The sequence below is a fragment of the Liolophura sinensis genome, chromosome 13 (genome assembly GCF_032854445.1).
Source record: "Liolophura sinensis isolate JHLJ2023 chromosome 13, CUHK_Ljap_v2, whole genome shotgun sequence".
Classification (NCBI taxonomy): domain Eukaryota; kingdom Metazoa; phylum Mollusca; class Polyplacophora; order Chitonida; family Chitonidae; genus Liolophura; species Liolophura sinensis.
In genome coordinates this window covers 12,352,705-12,376,012 of record NC_088307.1, presented here as the reverse complement: position 1 = coordinate 12,376,012, position 23,308 = coordinate 12,352,705, and the positions used below count along the sequence as shown (strand labels likewise).

At 38.4% G+C, this 23,308-nt stretch overlaps 1 long non-coding RNA gene across 1 annotated transcript; it reads left to right on the top strand.

Moving 5' to 3' along the window:
• The first annotated feature begins 10,352 nt into the window (after positions 1-10,352).
• Positions 10,353-15,843, top strand: LOC135480135 (uncharacterized). The gene is made up of 4 exons (XR_010445904.1): positions 10,353-10,491; positions 14,870-14,942; positions 15,240-15,299; positions 15,794-15,843. It is a non-coding gene; the product is annotated as an uncharacterized LOC135480135 (long non-coding RNA).
• Positions 15,844-23,308: the final 7,465 nt, after the last annotated feature.

Below are 23,308 nucleotides of genomic sequence, written 5' to 3'. Positions count from 1 at the left end.
ACAAAATTCAAAACACTGCTTGACAACATAAATTCTGGGTAAGTCATTGTAAAACAAATTTGAGCTAAAATAAGTGAAAGGAACCTCACCAGGTTCAGTGACTGGACTTCTGACTAAAGTCTAAAATCGCTACTTGATCCCAGGCCTGATCCCCTTCTCAGATGTCCATTGTCCTGTAGGAAATGCAGCCATCGTTAAAGAACGGAGTCCCAAAGTCAAATATTCCCTTAATGAATTCTTTTATTCTGCATGTGTATTCTGCATATCTCATTTGTTGTGTTTGGTCTCTGTTTCCTGGAAGTAACTTATTTTTCCATACATGCCATAAATATATTATTTAATATTTTTGTTCCATGTTTTACGCCGCAATCGCCGAATATTTCACTTATGTGACGACCATAGGTTTTATAAACTTAACACAGCTAAACCGCAGCATATTGCATGGTACCTGGCAATCCTCCTGGCTTAAAGCCGCAATCTAGCGGGCTGAATCCGGATTCGAGCCTTCGTCATCTGAATTACGTAGACTGTAAATATATAATTATTTACAAATACATGTACGAGGGAGGTCAAACTCAACGAGGACGACATAATCAAATCCAACGACATGGGAAGGACTATGTCTGTCATCAAATCGACATCACACCCTCCAGTCCATTTTGCTGAGAGCCACGAGGGAAGAATGGAAATATCTTGTTGAAATATCTGCAAATATTATATTTGTATACTTTATTGTTTTTAGCAAACCGCCTTTGTATTTAAAAAGGATCTACTGGTGGCAGTAAGGGGTCGACGACGTTCTTGTGACCGTTTGCTCAGTCGTGGGAAGATCAAGGGGCGATTCCACGAAGCCGTTTGTGACTGAAGTTGAAATTTGAAACCCCTTCATAATGTTCAGTTTTTGGTACTTGGGGTTGAGGTTTAGACACATTCGTCTTAAATTAACATCCATAAAATGTGCAAATTTTTTCATTTCTAGAGCCTAAAAATATAAGCTTTAAGATCGCACTTCAAATTTTTACTGAAGTCAAAAATGGCTTTGTGGAATCGACCTCATTTATCATCCACCAGTAGGCGTGCAAGTCTGAGCGGCACAAACGTCGCTAATTTAGTTCCGGCAATCCACTTCCCCCTCCCCCCCACCCTCATTCGACGGTCCGCCATGTTAAAGTTGAACAATTCTTTAGTGACGTGGTTAACAATCAATCAGTCAGTCATTCAGTTTATCATGAGAATATGTAAGTATGTATTTATTTATTTGATTGGTGTTTTACGCCGTACTCAAGAATATTTCACTTATACGAGACCGCATTGGTGAGAGACTCCTGGGTCATTACGCTGCGCTAGCGCGCTAACCAACTGAGCCATGGAGGCCCCCGAGAATATGTAAGTATCAGACTGACACTGTAAATGAATATCTATTGTCTATCCACAGAAAATGGCGTTGCTGTCTTGGACGCTGCTGCTGGCCTGTGCCTTATTCCATAGAGCGACCAGCGAAACCGTGGATGGGTGTTCCTACACAACACATCCGGATGGTATTGCCGTGGCTTGCAAAGGGTTGTCAAAATTCCCATCTCATTTCCCTAACCAAACGTATATCATAGGAATTTGTTCTTTGCAAACAGACGAAATACCAAGCTACGCGTTCCGCGGACTACGGAACTTAAAGTCCATAGAGATAATGAATAGTCGCATAGGCGCCATTAGAAAATTTGCTTTTTACGACTTTGATGGAGTGGAAATTATAAAGATAGCAAACTCCAGCATCAAGGCGATTGATACTTTCGCATTTTCCAGAATGAACGGGATCACAAAGCTAGCGATGCACAATAGTTCCGTGGGGCAGTTCCAGCGCGATGCTTTCAACGAAATCTCAGACCTGCACGAGATCTCGTTCAGTCACATGACCATCTCGTGCATAAAAGCGGGAGCCTTCTCTTACATTCGGAAAGTCGCCGTCTGGTCGTTTCGAGACAACTACATCGGTACCATTGAGACGGATGCCTTCTTCGAATCGACTTTTGCTTTCTTTCATTTGTACCGTAATAGGTTTGAGAACATAATGTGTGGAAGTCTCGATGTCGCTGTAAAGATCGCCATGAATGAAGCGTCAGTCATAGGCAACACCATCTGCTGTGGTTGTAATATTCTTTGGATGCTCCAGCCAGACAGAGGCTTTAAGATGAATCAGTTGCTTGAAGGATTGAGCTGTGTCAATGCCAACACTATGAGTAACAAAGAGCCACTTCCGCTTTCCAGTCTTTCTTGGGAGGACCCACCGTGTAAAGATGACGAGGAAAGGCGTCACTACAATACTTCTTACTGCCCTCACCTCCCTAGAGTTGAAATAGTACAGCTCGGAGCAATCCGGGGCTCAGCGTCACAACATTTCAGAACTTTTCATCCTGAAAATTTGGTTGTTTTTGGGTTGCTTATACTAATGTCGAATCATTTGCTGTCACAGACTGACCTGTAAATGAAAACCCAGCGTGTTCCGTACCTGGGACTAGTATTTCCAAAGTTGTCCCTGTATAGTCTCGCGCAACCTCGTCTCCCGCACCTTACCTGGTTTCCAGTGGACACTTTTCTTTCGGAAACCTTTAAAAAAGTTTCAGTTACATGAACAACACCTCACTGTTCAAAACTATGTATTCTGACAGGTTAATCGGCATCCGCACGTGAGCTTGTTTAGGCCTACATAATGAAGCACAGGAAGTCTTCTGAGCGCATGTCATACCGCACTGCAAGGGGCAGTCGGTGTTCACTGGCACGATGTGTATGTTGTTGAAAGTTAGGTTACGTCACTCAGTGTACGTGTTTTTGCGGGACTTGTGACATATGGAACAAAGTTCCATATAGCCAATGAAATCTAGAGGGACAAGTACGCATTGCCTGATACCGTGCTTAAAACGTTTGCGTCATGAAGCAGCGAGAACGGCTTACAAATGTATGCCAACCATTCCCTTGCTGAAACATTAGCGAACAACATTATCTTCATCCCTGATTAGCAGCTCCATGCGAGGGCAGCGTTCTTGTTGCTGTCTTCATAGCCGAGGAGTCTGCTGTTTTTGTTTTCAGTCGTGAAATACCCTTTTTAAATGCGCATGAGTCGCACCTTTTGATGGCATATGGGTCATCTTTTTTTCGTTTAAGATTAAGGGTATGAGAAATGCCATCTTTATTATAATGTTTTTAATTACCCTTAGATTTGTTATTGCTAATAAGCGAACATTATGTGAATATTATATTACAATATATATATATATATATATAATTCAAGTATATGTATCCACTATATATCGGGTAGGCATAAAAAATGGGCTGTACTTTGATGCTGCATTGTTCCATTATCCTTGTTCAAACCCTTCACACTTTAGACATTGAAATGGCATGATTTTGTTAATATACCGACCAGTTTTCAAGGTCATAGCAGTCAGGGTTGCACAGGGTTAAAATGAAAACATAGCCTCAAAAATGCACGTTCCAGTGACCCACATCGCATCACCTGTCAGGTGTCCATGAGTAGAGCGCGCGCTGCACACTTGTGTGACACGCGTAAATCAGTGCCGTCTGGAAAAATTGTCTGGCTCTAGTGTCAGAGAAACCATTCTTGCCGGATAGGCACAAGTTTTGCTGAATCAAGATGGGTTTTTTTGCGGCGGACAATTAACTGATCACCTTTTCACGTAAAATAAGGTAGAACATCATTTTGAAATGTCCGGAACATGCGTTTTTGACTCTGTTTTGATTTTGGTCCCATGAACAGAAATCTTAAAGGATGAAATTCAAATTTGGTCTGTATACTTAGGACATAATGACTTTTGAGTGTGTAGTTTTTTAGAAGCTGACGAAAGAGGGTTTTGGAGATTTTGAGTGTCAAAGTACGGCCCATTTTTTTATGCCCACCCGATGTATATATAAAAAATTAGCTTTTAAACGACTTTTAACGGAGTGAAAATTATAAAGAAATTCCAGGATTAACGGGATCAGTAAGCTAGCGACATATGTATAGTGGGTATATATATATATAAACTTGAATATAAGAGATATGTCAGCACTATCTACATTTATAATTAAAATTTCAGACTACATTTGTACCCATGGTATAACACAACTGTATAACTGACTTGAAACAATCCACCCTTTATCAGAGCAACCACCCCGGTTTCCGACTACAAAAACATCAGAAACCAGCTGGCAGTCACATGGGTTTGTTTAATGTCCTAGGTCCGGAAGACGGACTTTTGCTCCGGAAAGGAACACATTCACTGAGAGCCTGAGATAAGAGTGTGTTACATGCGATAAACAGTCACTTTGCTGTACTGCTCTGCACTTCTGTGGTTAATGGCACAAGTTATATTTAGCAGATATTTTCCGTTTCTGTAAACAATGTATAGTTGGTAATTTAAATAGAAGGCCGCCTTGCGTGCAAACCTATTATACTCCGTTTGTTCAAACTTGTCGTCTATAGCTGTAAATCCACTCATGCTCACTACCAAACTCGCTTTTCATCAGTGACACGCAAACCACAAGGTCAACAAACAACTTTTGTTGGACGTCCCAATCAAAATGGAAAACAAAATGAAGTTAGAATATTTTTGTAACTCATAATTTTAAAGAATATGGCTAAGGACACTGTGCGCAATTGCACAGCCACGAGAAGATATTGCCTTTTAGTAAATATCAGATTTTTATTTGTACTACTTATAGTGTTAAAATGATTTGTAAAAAAAAATAACGCTTTGAGACCCGTTTTGTAAATTTTAGGGATTTTTGAACCAATACACTTGCGGAGACGAGGCAGATAATTGTATTTTGTGAAAAGTAATTATTTGGGGTATTCTAAAATAATAGAAAAGAATCAAATGTATTTTCGCTGATTGATGTTCTCTGTAAAAAATCTCCAGTATGGCCTCTTTAAATGCATAATTCTATGGCGTCATTTCCAATAACTAAAGCTGCTGCAACAACAGAGCAGAGAGGGTTTGAAACTCTTAGTTGCTACCAACCGTTTATGAATATGACCTTGATATTGCTTACGGGGTAGTTCTACTTTGACAGTTTTAAACTGGTCTTTCATAAGCTCTTTAAAATAACACCTCGTAGTTTTCACGGTTTCAGTCACACAGTCTACTTTACATTTAATAGTTTTAACTATGCACGCTACTGTAATTCTTTTAGTTTTTTTTACCATTAATAGTGTTGATAGCAAAGAATGACAATTCTCTACCAGCTTTTCAGAAAGTTAAACATCTGTATATCTTATTGATAAAATACAATAACCAAGTGCTGTGTAATCCTATTACAATTGCATGCATATTGGCTAAAAAGAGCAAAAACGATGTCCCAAACATTAGAAGAATTACGGTATACCTTTTTTTTCGCCGTAAAGGTATACTCACTATTATTTTCAACATCTTTGGCGTATATACGCCCTATAAACTACACCTACACACACGGGAATATGTCAAAAGTTCTTGGGTGAAGAGTTGAAAACAGTTCACGTAATACTATACAGCGATGTCATTCTTTTATCATTCTTCACACAGTAAGACATTATGCAAATATTCCATGCTACAAACTTTTATGTAACATTATCATTCTTCACACAGTAAGACATTATGCAAATGTTCCATAATACAAACCCTTATGTTGCATTATCATTCTTCACACAGTAAGACATTATCCAAAAGTTCCATAATACAAACCCTTATGTTGTATTATCATTCTTCACACCGTCAGGACATTATCCAAGTGTTCCATAATACAAACCCTTATGTTGCATTATCATTCTTCGCACAGTAAGACATTATCCAAATGTTCTATAATGCAAACCCTTATGTTGCATTATCATTCTTCACACAGTAAGACATTATGCAAATGTTCCATAATACAAACCCTTATGTTGCATTATCATTCTTCAAACCGTCAGACATTATCCAAATGTTCTATAATACAAACCCTTATGTTGCTTTATCATTCTTCACACCGTCAGACATTATGCAAATGTTCCATAATACAAACCCTTATGTTGCATTATAATTCTTCACACAGTAAGACATTATGCAAATGTTCCATAATACAAACCCTTATGTTGCATTATCATTTTTCGCACAGTAAGACATTATGCAAATGTTCTATTATACAAACCCTTATGTTGTATTATCATTCTTCACACCGTCAGACATTATTCAAATGTTCCATAATACAAACCCTTATGTTGTATTATCATTCTTCACACAGTAAGACATTATCCAAATGTTCCATAATACAAACCCTTATGTTGCATTATCTTTCTTCGCACAGTAAGACATTATGCAAATGTTCCATAATACAAACCCTTATGTTGCATTATCATTCTTCACACAGTAAGACATTATGCAAATGTTCCATAATACAAACCCTTATGTTGCATTCTCATTCTTCACACCGTCAGACATTATCCAAATGTTCCATAATACAAACCCTTATGTTGTATTACCATTCTTCACACCGTCAGACATTATTCAAATGTTCCATAATACAAACCCTTATGTTGCATTATAATTCTTCACCATGTAAGACATTATGCAAATGTTCCATAATACAAACCCTTATGTTGTATTATCATTCTTCACATCGTCAGACATTATCCAATGTTCCATAATACAAACCCCTTATGTTGCATTATCATTCTTCATCATGTAAGACATTATCCAAATGTTCCATAATACAAACCCTTATGTTGTATTATCATTCTTCACACCGTCAGACATTTTTCAAATGTTCCATAATACAAAACCCTTATGTTGCATTATCATTCTTCGCACAGTAAGACATTATGCAAATGTTCCATAATACAAACCCTTATGTTGTATTATCATTCTTCACACCGTCAGACATTATGCAAATGTTCTATAATACAAACCCTTATGTTGCTTTATCATTTTTCACCTTGTAAGACACTATGCGAATGCCTCATCTGTGTTTCTTATTCTTGAAAAAACATTATATTATCCACATGCGTCATGCTACATCCCTTATTATTATTATTATTATTATTATTAGCCTTTGTGTTAGTACTCGTCAACAGAATGACATTATCCATACCGTTCATGTTGCAAACGACGATGCCATATTTTTTCAACAACCTAATGTTACAAATATGTATCAGACTAAAACCCATAAAAAAATTGGAAAAGCATGACTAAATGTATCACCAAGTAAAATTACTTCACATCATTTTTTTCTTAAGTAGACAATCTGTATAAAAATATCAATTGTTCGTAATGTATATATATGTTATAGTTGTTAAATCTTAAAAATGCGTGTTATAATGTTTCTACAGTATGTACCTGTAGTATAATATAAAACACTTGATAGTAGGAATTTCCCGCTGTCGCTACTGCATTCAAATTTTGTGCGATGCCACCAGTTATGTAGTAGCATGTGCATAAAACTTTCAAGTCTTTCAAACCGCAAATATATATTTCATGTAAGCACTGTCTTATTTTCTTGTCGAATGCTCGTAATCTACGGGTATTATTTTATTTGGGGGGGGGGCGAATTAGGTTTTTTGTTCATGTTGAAAAGAAACGTTCACAGTGTTCTGGGTTCTCAATACGCAGATGTATATGTTATTTATAGCGCACGTTCGTTCTTGAACTGATCCTAATAGGTTTCCTTTCTCAAAGTGATCTGAAATACCCAGTTATTTTATTGTTTTATTAAAACACCCTGATTTTTTTTTCCAAACATGACATCCACATGTTAAATTATCAGGACGAAATGCTCTTCCGTATCTGCGCAAATTGGGTTGGATGCTTCTGTAGCCATTGACTGAATATCGAAGAATGACCTGTTCTGCATCGTTTCGCATAAAACAACCAGACGTAGTTTAGTAGCGTCTATCAACATACTATGAAAATGTATTATCCAATGACGTTTATTTTACGTTGTGAAACTGATTTATGGTGCTAAAAAAGAATTTGTTATGATTGTAGCCTGGAATGTTATAATATTCCATTTTGTCATTTAGATCGTTTATGTTTCAATGCCATCTTTAGGAAGAAAAAAGTGTGGCTGTATTATATTTCCATCGTGTAGTTTCGTTTTGCGATATTTCCTTGGAGATATGCTACTTTATAGGTTGTTTTTTTAATGCAACACCTGACAATTTGACGTTCAGAACGTAAAAATGTTTTGAAAATGTAAAAATGTATCATATAGATGTATAGATGTATTCTGATTTTGTACTGCTGGGAAAATTTGTATCTTACGATGCAGATATCTAGGTATATGTATATTAAAAAAATAGTTTTCTGATTTTCATTTCATTCTCTTCACATACAGAACTATTTCAATCTTCGTAAAGTCAGATCTACTGGCCGTTCCGTATACCGACCTAATGTCTTATTCACTGGATTTGGAGGACAGACCCTTAGCCCCTCCTCTCCACTTTTACCAGTCAAATTCTTGCTTTGATGGTTTGGGAAATGAGGTAACTGTTCCACACTTCATTGTACTTAACGCACTTGTGTTCTGAAACGGCTAATCTGATTGGTACAACGGTTGGGTCGTTCCGTTCAAAGAGGGTTCATTGGATTGGCGTAGATTTAACGTTATATCTACTTAGCCATATGTATAGTTTTCACGTCTGATTTTCATGAGATTAAAATTGATTAATCTTGTGATTCATTTAAAGGTTATCAACGTAAACCAATATTTGACATTTACCTTGTAAATCTTTGCACAAATTCTGTAACGGATTTTGCGTTACTTACGTTGTTGATACTTGTTCTTTATCAACACTTTACGTGTACAAAAACGAATGCACTTAGCTGTTGTCTTCATGCTTGGAATAAATCGTGCACCGGTTTACCAGCAACCTGCGAATGGTCGAGTGCTTTCTAAGCAGTGTCTGTCCGGTTTCCTCCTTACGATGGTCGCAGTCGTACTGTAGTAAAACTGTACGGCGCAAAACACCGCTCAAATGAATAAATATATTCGTGCATTAATGAAATAATCAAAAGTGCTCTACAAAGGGAAGTAAATCTTGCAACTCTTTTAACACTAGTGTCCTCTATATCTACTTAATAATACTAGTGACCATGGATAGACATTACTGATATTGCTATAAAAGTTTTAACATTCCTTTGTAGAACCCTGATCAGACCGTTTATTTATCTGTTTACTTGATTAATTCACGTTGCATGTTGTAATTACCGTCGGACGAAACGGAACAAACACTTGAGGAAACCGCCGTGTCTTGCCAGGAAAATTGAGAAACCTGTTTACGTATGATGGATAATTTAAACACGTGATATCCTTTATCTCGGGATGGCACGCTTCACCGATAGTAACACAATAATCCACATGACTAAGCTGTTTTGTTTTCCTCAGAAATCTCGCAAGAGACACGAGATTTTGAGAGAAGGGGCTACAAAATTGAGGGAAGACATGTGGCTTTATACTGTGTATTTCTCGGTTTGACACGAGTGTCTACAAGGCAACTGTGATCTGATAATGGAAGATAAATCATATGTAACGGGTATTCCTTAGGTATTGATTTGTATGTTGGAATGCATTGGTACAGGTAAGGGTCAAAATGAATAATAATTAAATGGTTCAACTTTCGTCCACGTAAATCCAGTGTAAAATGACAGGTCTGTCCGCTGTTTGATACCCCTGATCGAAACTCTCGTGCCACTCGTGAGATTTCCACACGAATAAAATGCTGTTTATTGCTGTGAACTTTTCTCTTCCTCTACGTTCACTATACCGTAAAATTGACCGCCATCGCATACGGGAGATATTCTTCTGCGTGGCGTTAATAAGAATTAAAAAACATCATGGAATCAATCGCCGGATCAATGAATCAGTCAAAGCCCATCCCACGTAACGCCTCTCACTGAAGGCCAAGAGCACGGCAAAGACGACGTGTCAAAACTTTGTGCTAAAAACCTCTGAACGATACATTCAGTCGTCCCAAACCAGTACCGTATTACGTTCTATATCCATGTAGTTGTCATGTGTAATATAATGATATAAAAGTCTACGGGCATCCATTGCAGTGTGATAGCTTGGCACATAGTCATTACCAGTGAAATCCGGCCTCTTGTCAATTTACCTCAGTTAGGGATTTATTCTGCTTAAAAACTCCACGCCCTAAGCTCTAAGCTGAATTAGGTAAAAAAAAATGCAGTGATGTTATAGTTACATCATTTATTGGACGTCCCTGGTGTAAAATCACATGATAATTGCAGATAATGTTATCACTTGCCTGGAATTCAGACTGTTGTAATGACTACTACTCACATGACATACAACATGGCTAAATTATCAGAGGGCTCCCTGTAAACAAACGATCCTCTTGGCGTGAAGTACGTTTTCACATGAAATGAAAATGCAGAAGGAAAATGGCGTGGAAACTTACAGGATGCTAATCGTAATAAACTGTTAACGATGTGACCTACATCCGGGCGATATTTATGTGACACCTTCAAAAAGGTAAGAACTTTCGATGAATTTCTGTTAATCAACGTTTACTGAAGTTGATACAAATTGCCCAGTAATATAGAGTAAGTATCTGTTTCCTGACAACCATCCGTTTAGGCTATAGAAGCTTTACTTATTTATTTATTTGATTGATTGGTGCTTTACAACATACTAAAGAAATATTTTACCTATACGACGGTGGTCCGCAGTATTTTGGGAGGAAACAGTGCAGAGCCCGATGGAAACTCACGAGCATCCGCAGATTGCTGTCAGATCTTTCCACATACGGCCAGAGAGAAAGACAGCATGAGCTGGGCTGAAACTCCCAGCAACCGCATTGGTTACAGGCTCCTGGGTCATTGTGCCGCTCTGGCACCATGGAAGCTGTAAAATCTGGGGCGAGGGGTGGAGGCAAAAATTCATCTGCACTTTCAAAAGTCCGATAAATTTTACATTTTACCAAATGATAAGCATAAATCTTGTAATTTAAAAGGATATAGAATTTCCTGCAGCCTGCAGCTTTATCGCGCTTGAACAAATGCACCATATCTAAAATTCAGCTTAGCCATACAGTTTAGGCATACACTCAAAACTTAATCTTGTTAATCTTAACAGAAAATCTGTTGTCTCAGTGATGCTATGGAATGTATTCTGTTATATAACATACTACTGTGTCACATTCAACACATAGTCCTGTTAGTCTAATACAATGCTGATTATTGAATTATTTAATTTGTGTGTTATATTTAACAGACTAATCTGCTGCAATAACGGATTCCATTCTAGCATTACTTACATAACCGACTTTTTAGGGAGGCCTCCGTGGCCGAGGGGTTTTAACGCGCCAGCACGGCGGAATGACCCTTGAGCACCACCCCCACCCCTCCCCCACCACCACCATCACCACCCCCAAACCCACTAATGCGATGGCTGTGAGTTCAAGTCCATTCTTTATGTATTCATAGCCTTTAAAGACGATTCATTGGACAAAGCGCAATCCGTGAGACAGTTATCAAACAGTAGACCGCTCAGCATCAAGCATATATGGTTACATTATTGTATGTGAACCTGTGCTTAACAACACTCAAATTACACTCAACACCCCTCCCCCCCCCCCCCCTACAAGGGTCATTGTCTAGCAGCTAATTGTCTATTCATAAACTGAGCGCCATAACTTATTTGCGTACGCTCAAATTACCCCACCCCTCCCCTTCCCACAAGGGACATTGTCTACCTTCTAATTGTCTCATCATAAACTGAGCGCCATAATTTACTTCCGTCATTACGTATAATTGTACTCTTCGCGCATGTGCACTGCGCATACGAGACAGTTGTTTCAGTCAGAACGAACAGCTGAAAAATTACACAATCGTCTAAGTCAGGCAAATCCTGTCTGTATTCACCTGCCTACATTCACAACAAAATACAGGCCTACATTAAAATTGTACGTTGTAATAAGTTTATTGCCCAGTTTGTTTCTCTGCGTGGCAGTTCAAAATCGATTGACAATGCATACACAAGTAATAACAGTATTCGCCTCGGAGGGTTTTTGGTACTATATTTTACTTACTACGTTTTGAAAGATTGATCTCGTTCATCTATATCCTCAAAAAATAAACGTTAAATTTAACAGAAAGTCTGTTGTCTGAGTAATTTGCTAAAATGGATTCTGCTGTTGCACCAATTTCTGTTCAAATCCACACTCACATTCTATTAACTCAGCTAGGAAAAGATTCTATCAGACTAACAGAATATTATCTTGAATATGACAGAACATTGTATGATAATAACAGAATACTTTCTAGCATCTCTCAGACTTTCTGTTAAAATTAACAGCTGCCTTTTTTAGTAGTATGTAGTATGTTTTCGTCATGTCAGTCACATGATCTTTTAAATATAAATGGCAAAAGTTATTTCACGGAACTATTTAGTGTAGGGTACTCTCCGAAACGCCCTTATTATCAATATTACAGGCCACTTTTAATATATGAACAGTCGTGGTAAATAAAAAAGGCGTCTAAGAGACATATTATGAACCAGTCTTGAATAGTTGTTTATTTATTTCTGGATCAAGTATTTACCAACGTCTCTCTCTCTCTCTCTCTCTCTCTCTCTCTCTCTCTCTCTCTCTCTCTCATCTCTCTCTCTCTCTCTCTCTCTCTCTCTCTCTCTCTCTCTCTCTAATATCTCTTTCTCTCCGGCACCGGTTAGGTTTATACGTAGAAAGAAGCAAAATATAACGGAAAGAGCTCTGAGAAGGCAAACGGCAATAAGTAAGTAACGTCACAAACATCCTGGATTCGAACGAGATTCGAACACGCCTCATTGTTCAGTTAATGACGACGATAATTGTTTTCCGGGAGTCTTAAGGACGCGCATGCACTGATAAGTTTCAAGGACGCGCATGTGGTTGATAGTGTCCCCTCTGCGGAGTCGCGACAAGTGTCGCTCATTGACAACCGGGCAAAGTGTGTTTTTTCGAGAGGTTATAAAGAACCCATGTGTTCTAGGAAGAAAGGCGTATAATAGATAAATTTAACAAGGTCGAGTGGTCGTATTTCAGAACAGATGTATCTGTCTATTGGTGCGTGACGGGCCTATCAATGAGATGTATTGAGGGTAAAAAAAGACAAGATTTTAAAATCAAGATGTTATGATTTTATTCTAACTACACGCATAAATACATATAGCAGCAAAGTACCATGACTAAGAAGAAATAGGTAAAATAACATACGTGGTTGTTAGCTGCACTTTGTTGGACGCTACTGGTCTAGAATTGCCGAAAATGCGGAGTATTTATCATGCAAACATTATACAACTAATGCAAAATCACCAGACCTCGGGGATTCTTTGTCCACTAGCAGAATCTTCCTTTATGTTGGTAGGCACAAGTACACAATTCGGTAACTTTTGTAAATTCTAGGAAACTTTCCATGGACAGGAGGATAAACAGTTTCAGGTCGAAAATTTGAAAATTAAAGCTGTGCTGAACTCAGGTTCATCGCCTCAGTGAACATTGTTCTAGCATAGGCTAAAACTGTCACGTGCTTTTAGCTGCTACGCGATCCATTGATTGTGTATATTTCAACGTTCAGCATGAATACATGTGTAGTACCTCATGAATATCTGCGATTAATTTTGAAATATAGAAATTAAGCGATGTTTTAAGCAGCCATTTTAACGAATTCGTGACGTCACCCTGCTTCGGCTTGATCAATATGGCCTAAAAAGTTCACTGCAGAGCCTCAATGCCAACCGACCGTAAACAAATTTGATTGAATCATGAAAACCGTATTTGCAATCTGCATAAAATGGCCTTTCAGATGATGCACAGTTCATTAATGGTGATCTTTACCTTTTCTGTTTAGTGTTACTGTATGTTAAATCTGATGGCAACACGTATTTGAGTAATTCTAGACCAGTGACGTCTAATATACTGCAACAAGCATGACTACATCTTTTTTACCTGATATATTTTAGCATTTTACATGAACAGTTACGTTTCACCGGTTAATTGTGAACATTTGCCAACTATCACATTGCCGTCACTGCTCTGGTTTTGGTCTCTATGCGGTAACCGTGTTTCACCGCTTAATTGTGAACATTTGCCAGCTATCACATTGTCGTCGCAGCTCTGGTTTTACTCTCTATGCTGTAGCCGTATTTCACTGCTTACGTGTGAACATTTCCCAACTATCCCACTGTCGTCGCAGCTCTGGTTTTGCTCTCAGTGCTGAATAGTTGTGGGGATTTGTTTGTTTTTTTTTTGGCAGAATACATCTTTGTGTGATTAAGGATACAAGCTGTCTCGCATTAAATAAGCGTTATCATGAATTAGAGTGGATAATTGCTAATCCATGGCATTACGTAACGTGTGGCAACTGTAGTGAAGTCATATGTTAATCCTGGTTAGCCTTACGAGTGTATCAGCTGCTGTCGGTCACAGTTATAGTCCGTGTCGCTTCTTACGGTGTACAGTTTCTTGGGCGATTCCCATACTTGGTCCTTTATTAGACAAGCCTCACATCCTTATTTAGATCATTATTATGCAAAGAGGATGTATATATACACATACATAAATCGAAAAATCGAAAAAAATGTTAAATAACATATAAGCAAAAATGTTTTCACGCTCTTCCGTCTGATTTTGGCATCATTTTTATGTTTTCGTCTCCTTTAATCTCTGTATGTTTCATTCAGAGATGAATGGATATACATGCGTAATACTTATTCATTTGATTGCTGTTTTACGCAGTACACAAGAATATTTCACTTATACGACGGCGGCCAGCATTATGGTACATGTGTAATATGATATCACATTTTATTACACTGCTCAGTATTTGATCACAGTGATTTTGAAATATTATACATCAAAATTTTTTGATAGAAATAAACGCATAACCCGTGGACAGTCTATATACAACACAGAGACCAAGCGTTGCCAAGAGACACTTAAACAGGTCAGTAAAAATGTTCACTTTAAAATGAAATGAAAGGTCAACCTAAAATAGACTACACCTGTTGCATTAAATATGCATGTGTCTTTTGGTCATTTATTGTCGGGTGTCTGGCCAGCGCCAAAAATGTCAACAAAGAGTTACAATGAAATCAAAACCGTACTGCAATAAATGATTAAAAGATCTACTTACGGAATGAAACAAAGTCTTCAATTTGTATGTCTTTAACAAGTCTGTCTTTAAAAGCGTAAAGTGAAACTCTTCGTAATATCGATAAGGACCATTCCACAACTGTTACAGGCTTTGGAGTGCGTGACTCTTTGAAGAGAGCGTGACTCTTTGAAGAAGAAGAAATGTTAAGTGAGTAACAGATACATATCAATACGTCACAGTATACGTATATACGACTATCGCATTGAGCAAGTCAAATAAATAGATGTGTAAATTTGGCTAATACTCAAAACATTCCTATGTTATGCGATATTTAGTGTCATTAGCCCGTTATGCAAACCATTGGTCACACAAAGAACTTAAAGCCCCACCCCTATCCATCCAATCAAAAAGAGCTTTTCATACGCTTCATTTACGTCGCTGTAGGCGTATATCGAAAGGCACAGGGGTTCCTCTAAATAAAACCGTGAATAAAAGTCCAGTTTTGGGTCACAAACACATACAGCAGACATCCGTTTAAAAGTGAATAGCTTTCCACTGACTCACAATGAACTCTTCACCTATATCCCATGGTTCAATAGTTTTTGTAAGGTAGTAGGCTGTAGGTGAGGACTTTACCTTAGTTTTGTTTAGATGATTCAAGTTACGCTCGCTTGAAACATATCTGATATTCCTATTTTTAGAAATGTAAGAATCTAAGATCAGCGAGAGGTAGAAAGAGAAAAAGACAGACAACCAACTCGGAGAGATTTCTTGCCTTCCTGTTTTCTGGCACAGGTAAGATTATCTATATCCACCATAAAGTAGTCTCAGTTACATTTCCGATGTAATTTATTTATTTGATTTCTAATCGAATGCCTGAGCTTAAATTCTGACAAGAAAGTATATGAAAACTCACAGTAATAAAAACACAAGTCGCTACATTGAGCTTGACTTGAATCTAAGACAGGTCTGTGATCCTCGAGGCAGATTACGGGAAAATTCTCACAATGTATAACAGACCTAAAACGACCAGCCATAATTTCAGTGCGTTCGACGCCTTAAAAACAGTATTTAGAGTTTAAAGCGACTTCAATGACATGAACCTCAGTCTGGTTGATTTCGAATTTTACATTTAAACTTGTCATTCAATTTGTCTACATCTACATATGTCCTTTTGTTTATTGACATAATGAACATTTATATCTGTGAGCCATTTATGTAGAATATCTTCGTGGGTTTTGGAGGGGAGGGGGGCGTGTTATAAAATATAAAAAAAAAAAACTAGAGCATAGAGAATAAAACCCAAGCATCGACCACCGTGTGATAGTTAGCTAATACTCACTTCTTCAAATGTTTAAATAGTAGGAAGTTACCCATTCCGATGAAGTTCATTGCAATTTGTTACACGTGACTGGCCTAGAATTAGTCAAAAAGCTGTGTTGTCATCACGTAAAATAAACTGTGACAAGAGAACCAAAAAAAAAAAAAAATGGACCAGGCCTCGGGGACTCTTGGTCCACGTGTAAAATCCTGGTTTGTAAAGCTATACAATACAAAAGACTACAGTATAATGGTAAAATCAGCCTCGATAGTGTGATAATTTTCAAAGGATCACACGTAACAGGTGAAATACGGCCCCTTATCAGTATACCTCAGGTAGAATTTTGGTCAACTGGCTATACAAATCTTGTTATATAGTATTTGTGTCACCTTCTGATAAAGTTTACCACTAACTTAGGGTTAATGTTTTTATCTCACCTATTTTATTCATTTTTTGTAATTGTATAGTACGGTATCTAGCACGTGCGGATTCGGATGCAGTCTTACACCAGGAGGTTTGTGAGAAACCTAACGAAGGACAGTGGTTTACTTTCGGCAAGTCGGTTTCCTCCATTCGTAAACCTGACGCAACGTCATATATGTTCAGAATTTTTCAGCAGAGCATTAAGCAAGTAAAGCGTTAAACTGAATTTTAATCAGCATACCGTTTCAACTTAAATCCTATGAATATTATTTTTATCTTCAAACAGGTTCACCAGACAAAATGAAGTTGCTCAGCAAAATATTACTACTCCTGCTGACTGTTTACTGGGTCGAGTGCGCATGTCCTAACAGCTGTACCTGTACCGAAAATGTCGTCACCTGCGTCGGCCTCAATTTCATACCCGGAGACATTGATCGTAGCGCAAGTCAGATCAATCTAGAAAACATGATACTGTTTGAAGTACCGTCTAACGCATTTTTCGGATATAATAATCTGAGAACTTTGCGCATATCCAACAGCCTTATTCAAACGGTACAGTCATATGCCTTCTGGGGCTTGAACGCAACATCAATTACATTTGATGGTTGCGATATAAAAACTGTTGCTTCGCGCGCATTTTGGGAAAATGACAATTTAGAAGGAATAATATTCCAAGATTCTATTATCGGACGGTTTGAGAGTCTTGCTGTCACGAATATTGGATATCTGGGTGGATTGTTCTTTAGTATGACTAACGTATCGAGCTTTGCAAAATTCGCCATTACAGGGATTACTACGTTAAGGGTTTTAGGCTGGATGGATTGTACTGTAGGAACTATCGGCTCCAAAGCAGTGTCCAGCATCGAAGAGATTGAGTTTATTAACATTATGAGATCCAACATTACCACGCTTGAAATGCATGCTTTCTTTAATATAACCAAAGTTGATCTGTTCACGTTACACGCCGGGAATATCAATGAAATGCAGAGCTATGCCATATCGAATTTGGGCAGCGTCAATTCGCTGCAGTTTATCGATCAGAACGTCGGCATCATTCGTCGCTACGCATTCTTCAACATCACCAACGTTAAAACCATCTCATGGCTTCAAGGTAAAGTTGACGTCTTCGAAAGCTTTGCTGTGTCTGACATCAAAAGGATCGACTCGCTAAACGTCTTATATACAGTGATCGGTCATCTTCAGAGCTTTGCTTTCTTCAATACCTCAACTGGACGTTCAGTGTTCAGTTTCAACACGATAGAGAGGCTTGACTGTGGTACGATGGAGTACCTTAACAGCAGTGGATCGAGCCCAGTGGTTTTAATCGATACAAACGTCACCTGTAATACAAACATCTGCTGGATATTTCACCCAAACAGAACCGCGTACATACAGACAATTTTATCGGATCTTGGATGTTCTACTCCTCACGCAAACCTCACTTCCGGTTTGGGGTCTCTCTACGGTGTACCTGTCAAAGACCTCCCATTCGGATGCAGTAACTATAACTACTCGACTGACTTCACCTGCCTAATATCGGCACAGCCCTCAACACACCGCAGTTCACTTGTCGGTAAGTCGCGCTGAATTCAAATCTACCTCATGCTGGCTTCCTCTCCGGTCAAACTTGGGTGGGGGTGGGTGGAGGTTGTGGTGTGTTTGGATCAGGCAGCAACCTGGGGATGGTCGTAGGTTTCCCCCTACCTGGTTTATTATGTGCTACCAGTGAATACGATCTCGTTTTATTCTGTGCTACCAGTACATACGAGCTCTCTTTATTATGTGCTACCAGTGAATACGACCTCGTTTTATTCTGTGCTACCAGTAAATACGAGCTCTCTTTATTATGTGCTACCAGTGAATAAGATCTCGTTTTATTCTGTGCTACCAGTAAATACGAGCTCTCTTTATTCTGTGCTACCACTGAATACGACCTCGTTTTTTTCTGTGCTACCACTGAATATGACCTCGTTTTATTCTATGATACAACTGAATACGACCCGATTTATTCTGTGCTACCACTGAATATGACCTTATTTTATTCTGTGATACCAATGAGTACGACCTCACTGGTCAGAGCTATCATCAGCTGGAATAGAATGTTATACCAACCAATGAAGAAACCAATCGATCAAACCAAATTACCCAGTGCGGTCCCCTGTTAAGCAATAACAGATTGCACAGCCTTCTCCAGTTCCTGCAGATTTTTCCTACCACCACAATGTTTGGACACAGAGCAAGCTTTCTTGCAGGTTTGAAAACTAGCTAGTTCACGAGAACTTCTGTTCGAATCGGGCTCCTGTCGCCTCGGTTTCGCATTTATATATAGAAAGTACAACTTCATCCGTAGACAATCCCATCGTGTATTCGTTAGATTCGCTGATTTACCGGGATTAGTAAAGAATGTATGTCACTTCAAGAAAGGGCTTAAAATACATCGTTGGCAAGGATAATATTTTGACCTTACCTTTGGCAATCATCATGAGGTCTAATGATGATGAGTAAAGGGTCTAAATATCGTGTCTCACCGTGTCTTCTTGAGTAAAAATCCATTGGTTGGATAGGGAATGGCCTTAAGCTTAAATTACAAAAAGCTAAACTTGCCTAAGCTATTACTGAATTAATTTTTTTCTTATAAAATCCATTCTCCTAAAGGGAGGGTTTTATATTCTATGTATTTTCCAAGATTCAGACCTAATCTATAGCTATCAAATGAAACTGCGGCTTGTGTCTTGTCATTGTTTTGATCACACCACTTTACAACATAATACATTATTTATTTAACACATTTTTGGCAAAGCATTTTATGGATAGTACAAATACGCAATACCTCTTCGTAATGCTCTCCAGAGAATACTAACTGTTATTTTGTTAATTGTTTTCAGTTGCTCTGACCTTATCGCTGCTTAACTTGGCCTGGATGTTCAGCTGGAACACTTAATGGTGTCAGTGGAGGGTAAACGGTGAAAACGTTCGGAAAAGACCCACAAAGCCGTTGATGTGAATAAGGAATGGATATCTTATGAAGAAGACAATATTGCTATAACATTACGTCTTGTAAAGTGAATAGCAGATTAGCACTTTACGCTGTAAATGACGTTTAACGTGCAAACGGAAGAGAATATTTTTATCCGGCGTGGTGTGCCTTTATACATGCATGACGTCATATACTGCAGCTTAAAACGTCATGAAGTGTGACGCAATCACCACATGCATACAAATGCAGTTCATAACTTTACATGTGTATGACCAAATATGTACATGCCATTATGTCATTATGTAGTCAGTTTAATAAGTTTGAATTGGCTGATGCAATCAGAACATGAAATGAACAGGTGTTTTACATTCGTCGAGTAGTTTGTTTTTAAGCAATTAGAATGCGCAAATGTACAAATGACGATGGCAGTGGATGTCAGATTAACAGTCCCTCTATAGTGACGCTTAATTCTATTGAGAATTGTCTCCCCTTTTAAAGGATAATATCTTCCCTTTATATTAAATCCTCAGTGACATTTATACTCTATACCTTCCGTTTTCATGCACCATTTCTTCATTTTATGTTCTGGCCGATATGTAAAATTTACTTGACACTGACACACAGCCCTGACATAAATCTTAGAGCCTCCAATAAGTCACAAGTGTATCAAAAATAATTAAAAGGTCGCATGAAAGGTTTGACAGACGAGTCTGATATGTGATACCCAGGTGAAAATTGTCCGTCAGGTCGATATTGTTGAAGTATGGAAAATGGTGTCCGCTGGCTCGAATCACAGTTTAATTATTAGGTCGTTCTGGCGAAATTCCTAACAACACTTGAACCATGCAACGTACAAGATAAATGGTTTATCCCTGTTTATAGACGGAAAGTTGTGACATAAAGCGGACGTGTTTGACTTAGCTGCGCTTAAGAAAGGTAAGAAACATCTGTGAGTAGAATACCTGCTCTAAGAGACGGTATATTGAAGTGGGCCATGATTTTACACTTAAACTATTGGCCTAAACACTATTGGTGTTTTATCCCGTATTCAAAAATATTTTAATTATACAACGGTGGTCAGCATTGTGGTGGAAACAACCGGGCGGAACTCACAGTGGTATCCGCTGGTGATAGGTTCGATGGTCATTGTACTGCACTGGTTTGAAATATGAACTTCAATGCACAGTGGAAAATGAAAAAAAAATGCTTGTGGATGAAAAGAGTATTTGGCTACAGTCGGTGGCTTTGAGATCGTCAGTTATCATCGCCTTTATTAAATCGAGGTTTCATATCTACACTTTTATATCACTCTTTTTCCTGATTTAATACGACAGCTACATGAATTCCTATCGCCATCGTCGAAACTTAACAGGCCGTCGTCTTTATAAAATCAGAAATAAAAAAAAATTCAGCATAGAGAGTAAAAACAAGGCAACGATGACACTGCGATAGTTGCCGATTTATATCAGGCAGGGTTTTATTGTAAGTGTTCATGAAAATACCTAAATAATAGCAGATTTCAACACCACCAACCTCCCCCCCCCCCTTCACCAGCTTCATGTCTTAAGCAGAATTATGTAAAAAAAATTGCAGTGATGTTAAATGTAATGTCACTAAGTGGTCCAGAATGAGTGCGTAGAAGCAGGCATGCGCATAGCAGCCGTGTACCAAATGCACGGTCTAGGTCAATAATAGCAAGGCCAATTAACACACACTAAGAAGGTATATAAATTACAAAAATAGGAGGGAATAATGCAAATAGAAGCAGTCAACAGTTTTCATTGATGTTGGAAAGACACAAGCAGTGCTCTATGCCTACCGTTCCAAGTTGGCAAAGAATTTATGCAAATAGAAAACTTCGGAAGTGACAATGAAATATAGCCCTCTGGAAGCTCTTAAGCACAAGGCGGACCTACCTGAGGAATCGATTGAATGGTCAAAGAAGTATTATGAAATAACATTTTAATATGACAGCAAATCAGCATCTAACTCTTCCTACAGATTGTGTACCTTCTCGTACAAGGTATGCGAAGTGTATGTACTGTCAGATTTTACCTACCATCGGCCACGTGTTTGTATAATGATTCTTATTTCGTCTTCGTTGCCCATCATTAGGGAAACTAGGGAATACCTTCATCCTGGGCTGGTTCCGTTGACGTGTAAAGTCTTGGGCACCTTGCAGATGGCAAGAGTTTATTCTGGGCACACCAGTTTCTTTCACTTATATTTATCTCTTTATTTATTTGATTAGTGTTTTACGCCGTGCTCAAGAATATTTCACTTACACGACGGCTTACACCAACATTATGGTGGGAGGATACTGAGTAAAAAGCCCGGGTGAAACCCACGACCATCCGCAGGTTGGTGGCAGACCTTCCCACTTACTGAGCTGGACTTGAACTCACAGCGACTGCATTGGTTAGAGGTTAATAGGTCACCACATTGCGCTAGCGCGCTAACCATCTCGTACAGTCGTTTTCCCCAGGACCTTTTCAGTTAATAACGTGAGATAATCTAAAACGCGCAGTGAAACCCCAATCAAGAAGGCCACAAAGGCTATACGCTTGTGGCAAAGGTGAGTCAACTCTCCAAATTATTTTCAGCAATGAACTGCGGAGGAAAAAATCATAAAGAGGTTCATCTTCAGGATGATGTATTTAGACAATATGTTAAGTAATTATCAGAAAAGTAAAAACACTGATTAGATAATAAATAAATCAGTATTCAGAAAATCGTCATTTTAATTTCGTTTCAGAAGCAGTTCTCAATTATGTGGATCAGCATCGTTGTCCTTCTTATACTGGTTGCACCTGAAGGCCGATGCGCATGTCCAGCAAGTTGTTCCTGTTCCGGGAATAATATGACATGCGCAGGTTTAACCTCCATTCCGGATGACATTCACAAGAATGTGACAAATTTAAAGCTTACCAGCATGAATTTGACGGAGATCCCTTCAGATGTGTTCATTCGTTTTGAAAGCTTGAAATCTTTTCAGATATCTGACAGCATTATTAGAAAAATTCGACCATTTGCGTTTTCCAGACTTAACGGCACGGACATTATGTTCATAGAATGTTTAATAGGGAGCTTAGAGTCATATGCCATTTCAGCAATTGAATATTTCGGAAAACTGAAGTTTCATAATTGTACGATTGCACATTTGAACCAATCTGCAATCTCAAACATTGATTATTTGGGAACAATTGAGTTCTTTGAATCGAAAATCAGAGAATTCCGACCAATGGCCGTGAGTGATGTGCGGTATATAAATACTGTCACTATATACAAGTGTAACATATCACTACTTGGTGAAAAAGCTTTTTCAAATATTGGTGTCTTGAAAACCATGATCATAGCTTCCTCGTACATGGAAACAGTAGACAGCTATGCCTTTTCGAATATCACTGAGCTAGGACAGATTCAGTTTGTTCAGAGCTCAGTGTCGGACATAAAGAGCTATGCATTTACTCAAATTGGGAAAATTGGAACTTTGGG